The sequence below is a fragment of the Polypterus senegalus genome, chromosome 5 (genome assembly GCF_016835505.1).
Source record: "Polypterus senegalus isolate Bchr_013 chromosome 5, ASM1683550v1, whole genome shotgun sequence".
Lineage (NCBI taxonomy): Eukaryota > Metazoa > Chordata > Cladistia > Polypteriformes > Polypteridae > Polypterus > Polypterus senegalus.
The window spans coordinates 172,443,888-172,461,516 of record NC_053158.1 but is presented as its reverse complement, the minus strand read 5'-3'; positions in this window follow the sequence as shown (position 1 = coordinate 172,461,516).

The following is a 17,629-nucleotide window of genomic DNA, read 5'->3' as shown; positions in this document are numbered from 1 at the left end:
TACTACATCAACAACTCTTACCATGTCAACTGGAATGACCAGTGAGAAGTCTACCTCTGACTTGGACTGTCGGTAACTGAAGACCAAGTAAGGAGACAACTGAGGAAGCTACACACAGGAAAAGCTGCTAAACCAGATGGGGTCAGTTGTGGAGTTCTTAAGGCCTGTACTGACCAATTTTGTGATATGTCACCTGTTCAGTCTGTTCCTAAGGCACCAGAAAGCATGGCTGCATTGTTTCTGTTCCAATGAAGGCAGACACCTCTTCACCCAATAACTACAGACCTTTGGAACTTTGAGAGGCTGATCCTGGACTATATGAGATCTCTTGAGGTAGACTATTTAGATCCACTGCAGTCTGATTTTTAAAAAACAATTGGAGTGCAAGATGCAATTATGTAGCTGCTCCTCAAGGCTTTATTTTGAACTGGACAAATCTGGCACCATTCTGAGGGTTATGTTTTTGATTTATCCAGTGCCTTCAATACAAATGCATTATATGTCTGGCAGGCTGTACTTTGTGAGACTCAAGGTGTGAGTCTCTGATACAGATGTGAGCAACACTGGAGCACCACAAGTAACAGTCCTGTCTCCTATTCTTACTCCTCAGACTATAAATATAACACCAGGGGCCTCATGTATAAACGGTGCGTACACACAGAAATGTTGCGTAAGAACGTTTCCCGTTCAAATCACGAGGTATAAACCCTAAACTTGGCGTAAAGCCACACACATTTCCACGGTACCTCATACCCTGTCATATGCAAGTTCTGCGCTTGGTTTTGCAGACTTGCGGCACCCAGCGTCAAAGCAGTGCTACTGTTCCTGTGTGGTTACCCTTTCTTTTTTAGATCAATATCCCTGACGCGGTTTTATAAATATGCTGAAATTAACTGCATAATGTTTATTAGTTTAATGCATCTGATTGTAATTAACCAGTAACAATATAATGGTCAAACACAACAGCTGCTTTAGCGTTGTTACTTTCACTGCACCTTCTTCTTCTTTCAGCTGCTCCCGTTAGGGGTTGCCACGGCGGATCATCTTTTCCCATATTACTCTCACTACACCACTCTGAGTATTTATATCACTGTATCTGAGTGGGGAATCAAAGATCTACAGAAGCTGAGAAAGAGAATTATCGGTATACCGGTAGCCATGCTGTCTATTGAACTGCTTTCACACGACAAACGTTTCAAAGCCTTGCCCATACGGACCTCGCAGTTCAGAAAGAGTTTCATCCCAAGAACTATAAACGCACTCAATCAAGTGCTCCTTGTAGAACTGTTTGTACTTATAAGTAGAATTACCTCACTGTAAACTTGCACTACAGTTACAATATTGTACAACCTGAGGCACTTCATAAAGTGCGTATTTACATATGATAACAATATCATTTTTAAGATGAAATGCAACAAAATATGTTTATTATATTATACAGATAAAACTTTAACTTCATTTAAATAATCTATATTGTCAATAATTAAACATGCCAGGACACGGTGCTGCAGTGCTAGCTATTAGCTTTGGCTTTGGTCACAGATTGTTCCTGCCTCGCGTTGTATTCTTACTGGGACTGGCGTGACACTGGAAGGATAAATGGATAGAATAATTAAACACGTACTACGAAGATATTTCAATGTTCTTTAAAAGTTTTGAAGAATCGACGTTCTAAGCTTACAGATGGCTTAACGTCTATTACAGAGCTGATTGTGTAGCGATTGGGTATTTGGAGAAAGAAAAGTATGGACAGGAATTGGAGGTTAGTACGTTTGAAAGAGACAGTACTTCTGTATTAAAGCATTTCATCGAAGGTCGCACATGGTAAAGCAAGCATCTGAGACATGAAAAATCACTGCGCCACCGTGTTACCATGTTTAATAACGATTCAACTCCTATCATCATGACAATGATATCATGTAAACATCTCAGTATTTTAATTATTCAGAGAGCTGTAATATCACGAATGTAATGGATTCTGTGTCCCATCGGAGGAAGAGAAAGCCGGTTTAAGAAGGACGTAGTGATTCACACACATAGAGCACATTGAAGATCAAATACAAAACAAAGCATTTAACTTGCTACTTTAGTTACGATGGAATTTGAGAAACTAGTAAGTTAAACGATTTTAAGATGATGTTTATGATGATCTACTTTAATGACAAAATAAACTATGTGATTAAAGTGGAAATTTCAAGATTAAAGTTGACATTTTGTGCTTTTTTCCCACCGTGTGCCTATTTATTTTTTTCTCTGTACCCTAATAAGCTTTCACATGTCTTGAAGCAGTGTTGCTGTCCCAGCACACAACAATGTAGAAAATTGTACTGGCCATCACAAAGTTGTAGACCATGTAAAAAATGTCACTACCCACATTAAAGGAATGCAGTCTTCCAACAAAAAAGAATCTGGTCTGACTTTTGTTATATAGTTTAACTGTGCTACTATAGACCAGTTTAGCTTATCATTGATGTACTTATGAAGTACTTATATACAGAACACAGGTGGAAAAGAAAACAAAATCATCCACACAAATATTAAACACCAGAATCCCCTCCAAGCTGCTACCTCATTGCATTAATGTACTCATTTCCATCCATGACAGGCAGAAACAGCAACAGTCATATCAACTTTTTTGATAAAATTGGCCTGATCAACACACACGATAAAACAGGGTTTTTGAATGAAAATGTAAACCTGGCCATAAATGTTACCAAGATGCCATAACACCATAGATCACAGAAGACATAATGTGAGTTACATTCCTATCAGCACTAAGAGAGCAAAAGTAATGACTGTAATCAGCTTTGGATTACTGGGTTTGCAGAAAGCTAACAACCTGGGCTGCTGTGGCTATACTAAAAAAGTCACAAACACTCCTAAAGAAACTCATGGTCACTCTTATATCAGCTAAGAAATATAATCCCTCCAGCTTGACCTGGTTCTGCATGAGTGAGCTATACCCCTTACATTTCAAAGTGCAAATGAATCTTTAGTAGGAGCAGTAGTTCTGCTTAAGATTTTCACAAAATCATGGGCCTAAAATGTCACTAATCACTGTGTCTATAAATGAAGATATAGACTGACTGGTAAGGTAATTAAACATTTTCTGAATGCTTTATTACCACTGTCTGCTTTAAGGTGTGAAGTACTGCAGCCTTACTAATCAGTTGATAAATAACACAATACCTTCTCTCAGTTTTGAACAAAATCCCCAAATTAGGCAAGTTCAAATTTATTGTCATGTGTACAGAGAAGAATCTATCTTTTGCTTGCAAGTCTTCCTCAGACAAGTGACACTAAGACAATACCAACAACAGAAAAAAATACATAAATGCAATACACACACGGGACCATAGAAATATTTTGTTATAATGGAAATTTCATTATAATGGATGGGTGGAAAATATGTATAGTATATATTCGCCATGTTTAACGGCAGCAGTGTAAGGACACCTCTGTAGCTGCTCTGCTGCATCTGGTAAACAGTAAACTAAGGGCAAAGCAATTGGTTGTCCTCTGCAGGATCAAGGTTATGGCGTACCATGCTTGTTTCACAATGTTTAACATTTAACACCGGGTTTTGACCTGCTTTTCCTCACATATTCCTAATCTGTCTTCTCCAGACCACGTCTGTCACATCAATGATTCCAAGCCGCTGGTGTTCTCCTAATCTGAAGATGGGAGCTAAAGCAGGGTGGTTGCCTGTGCCGTGGTTCCCAACCGCTCCTATTCTGAAGAAAGTATTGAGACTGTACCTGCCTTTTCTATACAGTAATAAAGTATCTACTGTATATTTTCCTTGAAAACCTGGACTCATCTTCCTGTCTCTCATGCACCTATGTGACCAAATCCTGACAATGCCTGTATTAAAAAGAGTACTTCTTAAACTGTAAAAAATATTTTATTTGAAAATAAGAAGTCAGATGTACCTTTTTTATAGAAATACAGGTATGAAATTGCAGAATGAAAACGAGTCATCAGATGAAGATGAAGGCGCGATTCCAAAATGCTTTTGCCACATGATTTTTCTTCTTTCCAAAACCAGCTTTTTCCAGGATTGTTAATTTTTCTTTCATCTTAAAACTGATGCTGTTTGTCACTTTTTGTTTGTTGATCTGAAAGGAAATTTTTAGAAGCACCATGAAATTCGAAGAATACAGTATCCGCACACAGCTACCCACGTGGACGGATTGACTATGTGTGATGTGACCACTATAAACTTGCTGAGCCTGCCTGAGACTGCCCGAGACTGGCGATTTCACAACAAACTGTCTCTCTTTTTGAGACAACCTGTTGCAGGGTTCCTGAGACTCAGTTCAAACCGTGTAGGAGCGGCATTGAGTATTTTTGCATCGCATTATTATCTTCGGTGGCCATTTTTGGTCAAAAAAATGTTAGTTATACTGAGATTTACACTACATTAATTATATTAATTTAACATAATGTTCTATGAACATTTATTCTGAAAACTTTGTTACTTTGGTATTAGCTATAATGGGATTAAATCTGTATATATATAAAAAAACCTCAGCAACGGAAGGCAAGGCTTGAAGTTTCCACTAAAAACATTGTATATCTGGGAGCATTTTCTTGAGACAAAGATTAATAGTACTCATATGCCAGCGATACAGCTAAGATATGGTATTGGCAGTTTCTTCTTATGAAAGCCAGCAGGGCAGCAAGCACAGGTGGGTCCACATCCTCCACACTGGATAATTCTTAAGACTTAGCTGATGCCAGTCCAGACGTGGTCAGTGATATCACTATACCTTCCATGATTAAAGAGGCAGCATTCAGCATGTCTGGTATCCCATAGTTCACAAACGTCTGTCAAATAATTCCAACCATAGTTAGTGTCTCAAAAAAGCATAACAAAAAGCTTAGCTGCAGGTTTTGTTTTCAGATTTGATCTGACATTTGTACCCACACCTGTGATTTTTTTCTCTTGCCCTTACAAAGAAAATATATTATTATTTTATGTTTAGACACTATTCTTTAATTGGTCTTCCTAGTTCTGACCTCTGTAACACTTTGACCATCCTTTTTCCTCATCCTTAGTTTAATATTATTGGTCATTTTCATTGGGGTCACAATAAGTTTTGGGCTTTTCCTTTGTGCATAGAGGAAATAAATTACAAACACCATCCATTTCAAATTAAGCAGGGGTTAAGAAATTGAAGAGTTTGAATATAGGAAGAAAATAGGAAAAAATTCTCATCAAAACCTGAAAAACTGCTACTGAAAAACAATCAAAAACCATGCCAGGCATGCAGTAAGCAGAAAAGAAATCATAATTCAAGAAATCAGTTGGAACAAAGGTTTGTATTTTGTAGAAATATGCCAAAACTAGGACACTATGTATACTGCGACAGCATCATAAATATCCATGTCACAATCACACATAGCAATGAAAACCACATGATTGGCAAATTGCGACATTGCTAATCAACATGGAGACCAAACAAATGTTGATGAAAGATCATGTCATTTTCTAACCCGCTTAATCCAGACCAGGGTTATGGGGTAGTCCAAAGCTTATCCCAGCTAGCATAGGACACAACGCAGGAGGCAAAAACAAACCCTAGACAGGGCGGCAGAGAGAAAAAACTAATAATCATAATCACAATTTTCACAAACTGTTTCTTTACAGGATTTATAAAACTTTCTGCTTCACACTTGTCTGAGGACTGCTCCATTGAGCTCCAAAGATCTAATTAAAATGAGATTAAAATACCAGTATCGTAATGATTATGCTTGGGACATTTCTGAATTATTTAATATTATTTTTTAAAGGTTGGTCTTCTTATTTTTTCAAATTATTTTTCTTTTCTTGTTAGCGGAAATAGCCCAAAGTTGATAGAAATATATGTTTTGTACCTAATACTTGCATGCAAAATTTGGTTGAGCTAAGTGAAAGCGTAACTGAAGTTATTATGTTTACATACACACGCACACACAGACAGACACACAAACAAACATAATTCGGTATTTTTGGACTCAGAGAGGTCTAAAACATCGAGATTCATCAAAATTTTTTTGGAGGATTCTAATACTTTGTATACGAGAAAGTAATGACCAAGGGCCTCATGTATAAACAGTGCATATACACAAAAATGTTGCATCTGGATTTTTTTTGTGTATACACACATTTTCACCATGTTTTAGTGTGAATTCTACGCACGCCATTATGCATGAGGCCCTAGGAGATGGATGAAAGGAATGAACTGGGACAGACAGAATTGTTAACTAGCTATAGCAAATGTGTCAGTAAACTAAAAGACACCATCAGAACCGATTGTCAAAGTCAAAACATAAAACCAGAGCTGTAATAGAAGGTAACGTTGTAGAGTTATCAAACAAACTTGTTTTCTTTGGGTGTAACTAACACTGTCCCCAATGGTTGGAAGACAGAAGCTGTACACCACTATTTTATGTAAGAGGAGTGAATTGACATAAAATGTCACATGACGAGCAACGGGCAAAGCAATAATTCTATATCAAGAAAGAATTACAATTTTTTTATATTCAACAAAATACATTCAGAAATTTCAAAAATGAAATAAAGAAGGTCTCAAACACTCATAACAATCAGTCAATGAGCTGCTGTTTAGTTCTTTTGTTTTCTTATGCATGATGCCATTTTTGTGTTTTGCTGTTTTTTTCATAAGTGCCTCTATGCTGTTCTCAGTAATTATGGCTAAGCTTCCACAGTAATATTACCATGTTACTGTTATAACTGTGTGCAGTTTTGGTCTCCAGGCTACAAAAAAATACATTGCCTCACTGGAAAAAGTCCATAGAAGAGAGACTATGCTGATTCCATGGCTATAGGGGATGAATTATGAGGAAAAGATTAAAAGAGTTGATCCTATTCAGTTTAAGCAAAGTCAGTTTAAGAGTAGACATGAATGAAGTGTTTAAATATATGAAGGGAATTAGTACAGTGGATCAAGACCGTTATTTTAAAATGAGTTCATCAAGAGCACAGCTGGAAACTTGCTTAGGATAAATTTCACACAAACATTAGGAAGTTTTTCTTTACACAGACAGCCATATCATGCATTTGGATTTTCTTTAAAAAGAGACACTTTTTTCAAGAGCAGTGAGGGAAGAAAACTAAACAGATAGCATTAGGACTGTTGGCTTTAATTTCTTGGCTAGAAATGTTCACTTTCTTGTATTGTGCTTTGGCAACCAGTTTCCACAGGTTACCAGGTTATTAGATTTCTGCTTGTCTTAAGGCTATTTTGCTTCTCCCAAAAAAGCTACTCATTTGCATAATTAATTATTTAAATAATTCCTCAGGAATTGCCATCTTGGCACAAGTATCATTCATAAACAGCAGATATGAAATCCCTTAGGTCCCTGAATAGAAGAAAGGTTAAGCTGTTCAAGTAAGTGACCTTTTGCTTCCACTCTGAGGCCTTGTCAGTGCATGCTGAGGAAGCTGAAACACAAAGGTTTTTTTTATTATTTTATACTTTTGCTTACTTAGCTAAAAATCTCAGAGAAGAAAATCAGAGTTTCTCGTAACCTTGTCTGAAGCACTCACTGTGCTGAAAGAAAGAGCAAAAGAAAAAGTCAACATGCGGTGGTACCAATGTGTGTTCTTCTCCTGCTTTGAGAAGAAATGGGAGCTGCTTATAAAACTACTGAAAGTCAAATGCAGCACAAATGCATCATGGGAGAATCCCATTGGAAAGGGGTTAACATAAAAGCCACAAAATAGTGGTGCCCAAACAAAATAAACCAAAAAATAATCAGCTTCAATACGGAAGGTCAAAGTAATATTCTGACTGCAGAACTGGATTCCTTGGGTATTAAAATTCCCCAAATCACACCAAGATGAATTTTCTGGCCTATGGAAAACCAAAGAAAAATTAAAAAGAAACCCAAAGCACTTTAAAGAATGAGGATGATATGAGGATAAAATGTGATGGGCATGTCATTTTTAGGCAATACTTACAAAAAATGTTAACTCAGCGTTACTGTATATTTGTGAATAAAGTCAGGTACAGTGCAGTGAAGTACTTTTATTTCATGCTGACATGTATGTTTTGGATTGTTGAATTAACTTTTCCTGAGTTGATTTCTCTCATTATCTTGAGGTTACTAAAATACGTTGAACCATTTAACCATTACAATATATCCTAGAGAATATATTCAAAATATTATATTATATGTAACATATAATAAACAGGAAAAAAAAGCTAAATGAAAAGTAGTAGTTCTATCATGTACAGTATTTTTAAGCTCAAGCATAATTACAGCACTTTTTCCTCATAAAAAATGAAATAATGATGCTCATAAACTCTAAGATTCTTTTATTTAAAAGTAAAAACGGCATTTTCCTTTGATAGGACATTCTGTGCTATACTGTAAAACTCATTGTCAATAATATTTCAGTGTTTATGTGTTTATTTCAGTGTTTCAGGGTTTATTTTCAGTAATATCGATGTGAACACAGCAAACATATTGTTTGCCATTGCTTCACTCAGCAATTGAACTGACTGAAATGTGGGAGACTTGCTGAAGAGTCTACAATCTTGATTTGCATATAAATTAAGCTCAGATAGAAAAGCAGGGACGACAATATTTTCATTACTATTAAAATGATACAGCATATTGCTTGTAGAAGAAAAAATTATCTTATTCAGACAATCTCCTAGACAATCATAAAATAGCAAAATTGTTACATTCTGGAGTGTTTTGCTACAGAGTCGACAAGTAGAGCTCATGATGTGCCTGTATTTTGTGCATTATTTCTGTGTAAAAAATAACACATGTGATATATTGAAGTAAGCATCCTAGATACTTGTAAATATCAGATTTGGTGTCTGGTGGTCTACATCGGAACACTTTAGGATTTGTGGACCACCAGGCTGGCACCTCCACCTGAACCTGACACAGACAAGCATGGGACACACGTTCAAGGCAGAAACGTGTTTTTTATTTTCTTTTTTACCTCGTGGGAAAAGCTTTCCCCTGTTTCTCACAAGTACAGCATAGTCTCACAAGTTCAATGCACCAACACAATACTCTTCCTTCTCTTTCTCTCTTTCTGTCTTTTCTTTCTCCTACACTCCACTGGTCCAGCTTTGTCAACAAAAATACAATACTCCCATTTCCACACTCAAATCACAATGTATAAAACCTAAACTTGGTGTAAAGCCACGCACATTTTGACACCAGCTCAAACCCTGGTGTACGCAAGTTCTCCGCTCCCAGCGTCAAAGCAGTGCTTTTGTTCCAGTGTGGTTTCCTTTTCTTTTCTAGATTTACATCCCTGATGCAGCTTTATCATATACACTGAAATTAACTGCATATTGTTTATTAGTTTAAGGCATCTGATTGTAATTAACCTGTAACAATATAATGATCCACAGAATGGCCAAACTATTCCAAATACCATAACTGCTTTAGCATTGTTACTCTCACTGCACCTCCTTCTTCTTCTTTCAGCTGCTCCCGTTAGGATCTGCCACAGCGGATCATCTTTTTCCATATTACTCTCACTGCACCACTCGGAGTATTTATATGACTGTATTTGAGTGTGGAATCACAGCTGTACAGCAGCTAATCAGAAAGACAATTATCGGTATACAGCATCAAGCACATGCTGCCTCAGCCATACGCACAGTCTATCGAACTGCTCTCAAACGTCAAACGCTTCAGAGCCTTTCCTGTACAGACCTTGCAGTTCAGAAACAGTTTCATCTCAAGAACTATAAACACAATCAATCAGTCCATCAAGTGCTCCTTGTAGAATGCTTTGTACTTATAAGTACAATTACCTCACTGTAAACTTGCGATACAATTATAATATTGCACAACCTGCGCCACTTTATAAATCATGTATTTACATATGATGACGATATTACTTTTAAGATGAAATGCTGCAAAATGTTTATTAATTATACAGATAAAATGTTAACATCATTTAAATAATCTATATTTTTAATAATTAAACATGTGGGGACACAGTGTCGCAGCGTTAGCAAGGAGCTGGTGCCCCATTCATGGATTGTTCCTGCCTTGCGCTGTATTCTTGCTGGGGCTGGTGCGACACTGGAAAGATAGATGGATAGAATAATTAGACACGAACTACAAAGATATTTCAATGTTCCTTAAAAGTTTTGAAGAATTGGCGTTCTAAGCTTACAGATTGCATAATTTCTATTACTGAGCTGATTGTGTGGCGAATGGGTACTTGGAGAAAGAAAAGAAAGGATAGGAAATGGGGATTAGTACGTTTGAAGGAGACAGTCCTGCTGCAATAAATTATTTCATCAAAGGTTGTACACATCACAGCAAGCATCTTGCGTGAGGCAGGAACAATCTCTGGATGGGGTGCCAGCTCGTCACTATCACTGCGCCACCGTGTTCCCATGTTTAATACATGCTTTAATTGATATGATATAAATACTGAAATTATATCAAGTATACATCTCAATATTTTAATTATTCAGAGAACTGTAATATCACAAATGTAATGGATTCTGTGTCCTGTCAGTGGAAGAAAAAGCATGTTTAAGAAGCATGTAGTGATTCACACACATAGAGCAAATATATGAACACATACAAAACAAAGCATTTAACGTGCTACTGTAGTTACGATGGGATTTGAGAAATTAGTAAATTAAACAATTTAAAGATGATGTTTATGATGTTCTATTTTAATGACAAAATACACTTTGTGATTAAAGTTAACATTTCGAGCTTTTTTCCTTCTGTGTCCCTTTTTTTTTCTTTTCTCTGTACCCTAATAAGCTTTCATATGACACTCAGACGGTGGGCTACAACTCGTCTTTTTACGGCTACTTTGATATCTGACAACTTCTTTTTTATTTCAGGCACTGTGCGACTTTGTGAACTTGAGCTTTTGAGTTTCTCCGACACTCTATGTCACTCGATCAACTTCCTTTTGTTGTTTATACCTCTGTTTAAACCAACAAATAGTACGTTTTTCCTTGCCTCCACTTGGTATTTGCTGAAATTCTTCTATTTTCCCCCGTGCTTTTGCCATTGCCTTTTCACAGAACGCTGAGCTTAAGGGCTATTTATATTGATTTGTATTTTCAAAGAGGTGTAATTCTGGGAGGAGTTAGGGAGTTGCAGCAGGCGTTTTCACATGCGTTGCTTTTCACTCTGACCAGGATTTGGTAGAGATTATGTGATGTAATCATGTCACTATGGACCAGAATCTCAAAGGAATGTTTCTAACATCTGATGAAATCTATGCCACTAAGAACTGAAGCTGGGAGCAAAAGGAGGCCTTACCCAGTACTAGTATATTGTTCCCAATAATCAGAGTGCATATGTACCTATATGATACACTTGTGTTATAATGCATCCTTCTGCGATATTAAAAATGAATTGGTTTAATGTAAGGTAAAAGTCACACTCACTGAAAATATAAAAATGCAGAAAGAATATAGAAAGACTGTTAAAAGTAAAAAAAAAAATAAAGTACAGAAAGAAAACATTCAATAATCACATGAGTAATGACAGGATTCTGCTGTCTAGTTATTGCTTATCAACAGGTTCCAGAAGCTATGTCTTTGTAGGCTAAACCCTCTTCCTGATAATTATTTAAATTATATAAGCATTTTCAAATCCTACCAAGATTAAATGAAGAAAAAACATAGAATTAGTTAAGTGAATACAGGAAAATTCGAAAACTATTTTGATCAAAAATTCCTGATAGCTAAGAGTTGCATGCTATTCGTATTCAGTAATCCTCCAAATCAAAACATAAGCTGCTGTACCCTATTTTAGTTTTGTACCAAGTGATATTTTAGCTACTGTTAACATTTCATTGGGCCCTGGCCTTTTTCTTACTGTCCTAAGGTTGTTTTTGATTAAGCTTGATTTTCAAAAAAAGCCATTTTTATCCCTCTGTGTCAGCAACTTCACATCAATTTCTAGTCTTTCATTCCTCAGTAAAGTGCTTGAAAAATTAGGTCTCATATAACTGAAGGGAATTATATTTTTCAATAAATTTGCAATCATTAATAATCAATATTTTTCTGTTTTGTTTTCCATTGTTCTGTGGTGGCACTTTGCTACCTGTTTGAATAAAAGGAGTTACCCCGACTTCTCATGAGATCCACTATGTGGAATTCTCTAAGATGAAGCATAAAAAACTAAATAAAATGTACTTGAGAACATTTATGTTAGGTAGAATGCCCAATAACGGCAAGTGGTCTTTTCACCTTGGAACCCCTGCAGATGTTGTTTTTAATCTTGATTTTTTTTTTTTTCTGTCCCTCCAGCCATCTGACCTTATCTTCAAACTCATCTTTAAATACTCTACATATAAGGACTCTACTTCTCCATGAATTATATATCTACCTTATGTAGGTATTATTTTCTTGTATGTTATTCATTTATTATTATTCTTATCTAATATTGATCTGCTTTTTTATTTGTAACTCTTTCTTTTGCATCTTGTAAAGGCATCTTGAGTTACATTGTATGTATGAAAATGTGCTATAGAAGTAAATGTCTTTGTTGTTATCAACTGTATTATAAAGTAGCAGGTTATTTTACTGGCTAATAAGTGTGCATAAAGTAAGAATAATTTATGATATAAAGTATAAAATAATTAATTGTCTGTTCCTAAAAGTCCTCACTTAAACTTAAGGGGGTGTGGTAATTGTTTTTGGAGGAAGCAATAAATGGAATAGGTGGCATCCTGCCTGGGGTTCGTTTCCTGCCTTGCTACCTGTGTTGTCTGGGATTGGCTCCAGGAGACCCCCGTGACCTTGTAGTTAGGAAATAGCGTTTTGTATAATGGATGGATGGATAAATGGAATAGAGCAGCACCGATAATTTGCACAGATATTATTTCCAAGCCAGGCTAAGATTTTTAGCTATATTTTAATCACCTCGATTTTCATTTATGGCTTTAATCACTGTGAACATATCTATAACTATTACTGCATTCTGATGACCTTTGAGTATCTGCTTGCACACTCAATCATGTTTCCACTGTTTCCTGCTAGAACTCCTTACCTATCAATCTCTTTATTTTCATAAATGAGTTTTTGACCTCTAAATGTGTTCTTTGTTGATGTAATGTACCTTGCATTTTTAGTAATGCTACATAAAATAAATATCCATCAACCAGTTACTTTAGTTATCTTGTAACATCTGTTGCCTGCTGTTTTATCTTGTATTTTATTCCTGAAGTTGCATTTATCAATAAACAATATAACTTTTCTTGACACTCATTTAGCATCCATCAATGGGTATCCTTTTTTTAGCAGCTTAAGTAATTTGTTATTTACCCTAAAATAAATCTAACACATTTCTGTCATTTTTTTCTAGGAACAAAATATAATTATAGTTATCATCACATATCAAGATGGAAAAGTTTTAAGATATTAAACTATATTTGAAAGGCCACAGTAATTTATTTTTCTCAGCATTGATTTACTAAGACTCAAATTACAAGCAAAAGAAAAATGTATTTGATTGCTAAAATCAGACTTCATAAGCAAATTGGCGGTAAATTTTAAATAATGAGTTCAGTAATTGCTTGACATTTATAATAAATTGATCAATTTACTTTGCTCCACAAAACCATTAGTTCCATCTATTCATTTATTTTCTGAACCTGCTTTTCCCATACAGGATGCCAAGGAGTCAAAACCTACCCCAGCTGAATCTGCTAAAATATAGGAACCAACCCTAAATGAAATGACAGTCCATCATAACTCCAGTAACTCTAAATATTTTTTGTCCACCCACCCATGTACTTTCTGGATATACTGTTCCATTACGGTGTCAATGGAAACCGGATTTTATGCTAACATTATGAACAACTCATGACCTGCCCCTGCACAGAAAGCCAATTGTGTTGATTGGCAAAATTCAGAAAAATGTTTTTCACAATGAATATGCTGAGTTTGCCAATGGCCGTCTGTCCAGCTTAGAAAAACTTTTCTAGCATTCCAGGATGCTTTGTGAAGCCAGTGCAACATCACAGAGATGTAGCACTTATGTTTGATAGAGATGTTACTACCCAATCTGTGCTACCTGCCTGATATTGTTTTCACATGCTTGAATAGTTTTCTGCATGTAAACGCATATATAATGTGATGTGACCCGATGTGACAGTCTGGGTTGGCTCCACTCTTTGGCAGGACCTGAACCCAGAACTGTTGATAACATGTTTGAGGATGAGCCTGGTGAATTAGGACGTGCACAGGCAAGAGGTGGAGCAAAGTGCTTTGGTGCTTCTATTCTACAAAAAAATTCAAACAAAGTGCAAATGAGTGTTGTAGTCAATAAACAATTTTCAAAAAATAGGTGCTCTGCCATAAGTTAAGAAGTCCATTGGTAAATAATAAGGTAATAATCAGCTAATTTTCCCATTGAATACTCTAGGGTTGTATAGCTTTCTACTCACACATACTGTGGTAAAACTAAGGCAGCAGACAGAAAAAGGTTTGGGGATGGCAACCCCAATGTACTGAAAATCATAAGAAAGAAAAGAATAAGTCTTTACAGATGCAGAGTTCATAACTGAACTGGTAAGCCGGTTGAGTCTGGGCTATGAATATGGCAGATAAGAGGAAGAGGTGGAATCAGGCAGAATGGAACAGGAACTGAGTGGCAGGAATGTGGATTCTGGTTACTGGAAATGACGTCATCAGGGGTTGCTGGAAGTTACATCAACAGTGGGTGGATCAACGATGATATTATTGAGATGCAGGGTCATTGAATGAACTGCAGAAGAACAAGAGGAGAGAAGATCAGGAGCCTCATGTATAAATGGTGCGTACGCACAAAAATATTACATACTCCCATTTTCACTCTCAAATCGTGATGTATAAAACCTAAACCTGGCATAAAGCCACACACATTCTCATGCTAGCTAAATGCTTGGCGTACACAAATTCTCCACTCGGTTTTGCAAACCGGCGGCACCCAGCATCAAAGCAGTGCTTTTGTTCCAGTGTGGTTTCCCTTTCTTTTTTAGATCCACATCCCTGATGCAGCTTTTTCATACTGTATACACTGAAATTAACTGCATATTGTTTATTAGTTTAATGCATCTGATTGTAATTGACCTGTAACAGTATGATGGTCCACGGAATAGCCAAACTATTCCAGATACCATAGCTGCTTTAGTGTTGTTACTATCATTGCACCTTTTTCTTCTTTCAGCTGTTCCTGTTAGGGGTTGCCACAGTGGATCATCTTTTTCCATATTACTCTCACTGCACCACTCAGAGTATTTATATCACTGTATTTGAGTGTGGAATCACAGCTCTACAGCAGCTGATTGGAAAGAGAATTATCGGCATACAGCATCAAGCACACACTGCCTCAGCCATGCTGCCTATTTGAACTGCTCTCATACGGCAAACGCTTCAGAACCTTTCTTGTACGTACCTCGCGGCTCAGAAACAGTTTCATCCCAAGAACTATAAATGCAATCAATCAGTCCATCAAGTGCTCCCGGGCCTCCTTCCTGCAAAGCAGCAGCGCTACCCATTGCGCCACTGTGCCGCCTTTAAATAATCTATATTGTTAATAATTAAACATGTGAGGACACAGTGTCACAGCACTGTTCACGGATTGTTCTTGCCTCACGCTGTATTCTTGCTGGGGCTGGTGCGACACTGGAAGGATAGATGATTGAATAATTAAACATGTACTACAAATATATTTTAATGTTCCTTAAAAGTTTTGAAGAATCTGCGTTCTCAGCTTACAGATGGCAGATCTATTATTGAGCTGAGTGTGTGGCGATTGGGTACTTGGAGAAAGAAAAGGAAGGATATGAATTGGGGGTTAGTGCGTTTGAAAGAGACAGTACTGCTGCAATAAATAATTTCATCGAAGGTAGCAAACAGCGCAGCAAGCATCTTGCGGGAGGTAAGAACAATCTCTGGACGAGGCACAAGCTCGTCACTATCACTGCGCCACCGTGTTCCCATGTTTAATACATGCTTCAATTCCTATCATCATGGAAATTATATGAAGTATACATCTCAGTATTTAAATTATTCAGAGAGCTGTAATATCATGGATGTAATGAATTCCGCGAGAGAAAGCCCAGAAGCACATAGTGATTCACACACATAGAGCACATAGAAGAACAAATACAAAACAAAGCATTTAACATACTACTTTAGTTACGATGGTATTTCAGAAACCAGTAAATTAAACAATTTAAAGATGAAGTTTATGATGTTCTACTTTAATGACAAAATAAACTATGTGATTAAAGTGGAAATTTCGAGATGAAAGTTGACATTTTATGCTTTTTTCCCACTGTGTGCCTGTTTTTTTTTCTTTTCTCTGTGCCCTAATAAGCTTTCACTTGACACTCAGACAGTGGGCTACGACTCTCCTTTTCACGGTGACTGATATCTGACAACTTCTTTTTTATTTCAGGCACTGTGCGACTCTGTGAACTTGAGCTTTCGAGCTTCTCCAACACTCTATGTCACTCGATCAACTTCCTTTTGTTGTTTATACCTCTGTTTAAACCAACAAATAGTATGTTTTTCCTTGCCTCCACTTGGTATTCACTGAAATTCTTCTATTTCCCCCCATGCTTTTGCCATTGCCTTTTTACTGAATGCTGAGCTTAAGGGCTATTTATATTGATTTGCATATTCAAAGAGGTATCATTCTGGGAGGGGTTTGGGGAGTGGCAGAAGGTGTGTGCACGTGCATTACTTTTCATGCTGACCGGGATTTATGTAGCGTAAGAAATGGAAGTTGGCGAACAAATCTGGATTTTTATGTGCGTACGAACATTTCTGCTTTTGTTCATATGCCATACGCCATGTTTTAGTGTGAATTCTACACACAGCATTATGCATGAGGCTCCAGGTGATTCAGCCAACCCCCAGTCTGTCTTATAAATAACACTATTTGAGCCTGTGAACTGTTCCCCATGTGCATGTGTGTAACAGTACCCAGATTCACAAGCCTTAGCCACATGTTTTTTTTTATAAAAACTCATAAACCTACACTAACTCACTGTACCACAACTGTATGATTGGTTAAAAGCTGTTTACATGGAGGGATGAAGAGTTATATGTTAGTAGACCAATTTCCTATAATGACATAAAAATATGAGATTTCTGTAAATTCTGAATAAGGTAAGGCAGTCGTTCCATTTTCTTTATGGTCACTTTTTTGGGCCCCCCTCCTCCTCTAGACCCCAAAAGAGATTTACTTTTTCCTTATGTGTGACAACATATATATTTGGTTAAAAAAAGGGGGAGCATCCAGTAACACTCCTCTAAGTGTGGTATAAAAGTATTAAACAGACAAATCCAGTTGTAGCGGTGCTACATGAATGGGGACGTTTTAATGTGTTTTGTGCCAAGTCACGTCTTTCATAGTGTAGTCTATGGTGCATCTGTGTAAATGTTGTCTTCTGGAAACAAAATGGAAAGGAGAACGCTGCAGGACTGTGACCCCTCAAGGTAATTTTCCTGTCCACCCATCAAGTCCTTCCAGGTTATTTCCTATTTAAATGAGAGGAAGGAAACAGGAAAAGAAGGAGGTGAGAAGGAGAAGGAAAGAAACCAGAACACAACCCCAAAATGGATCACAAGAGACAGAGAAAACCTAATCTGGGTTGTCACATACC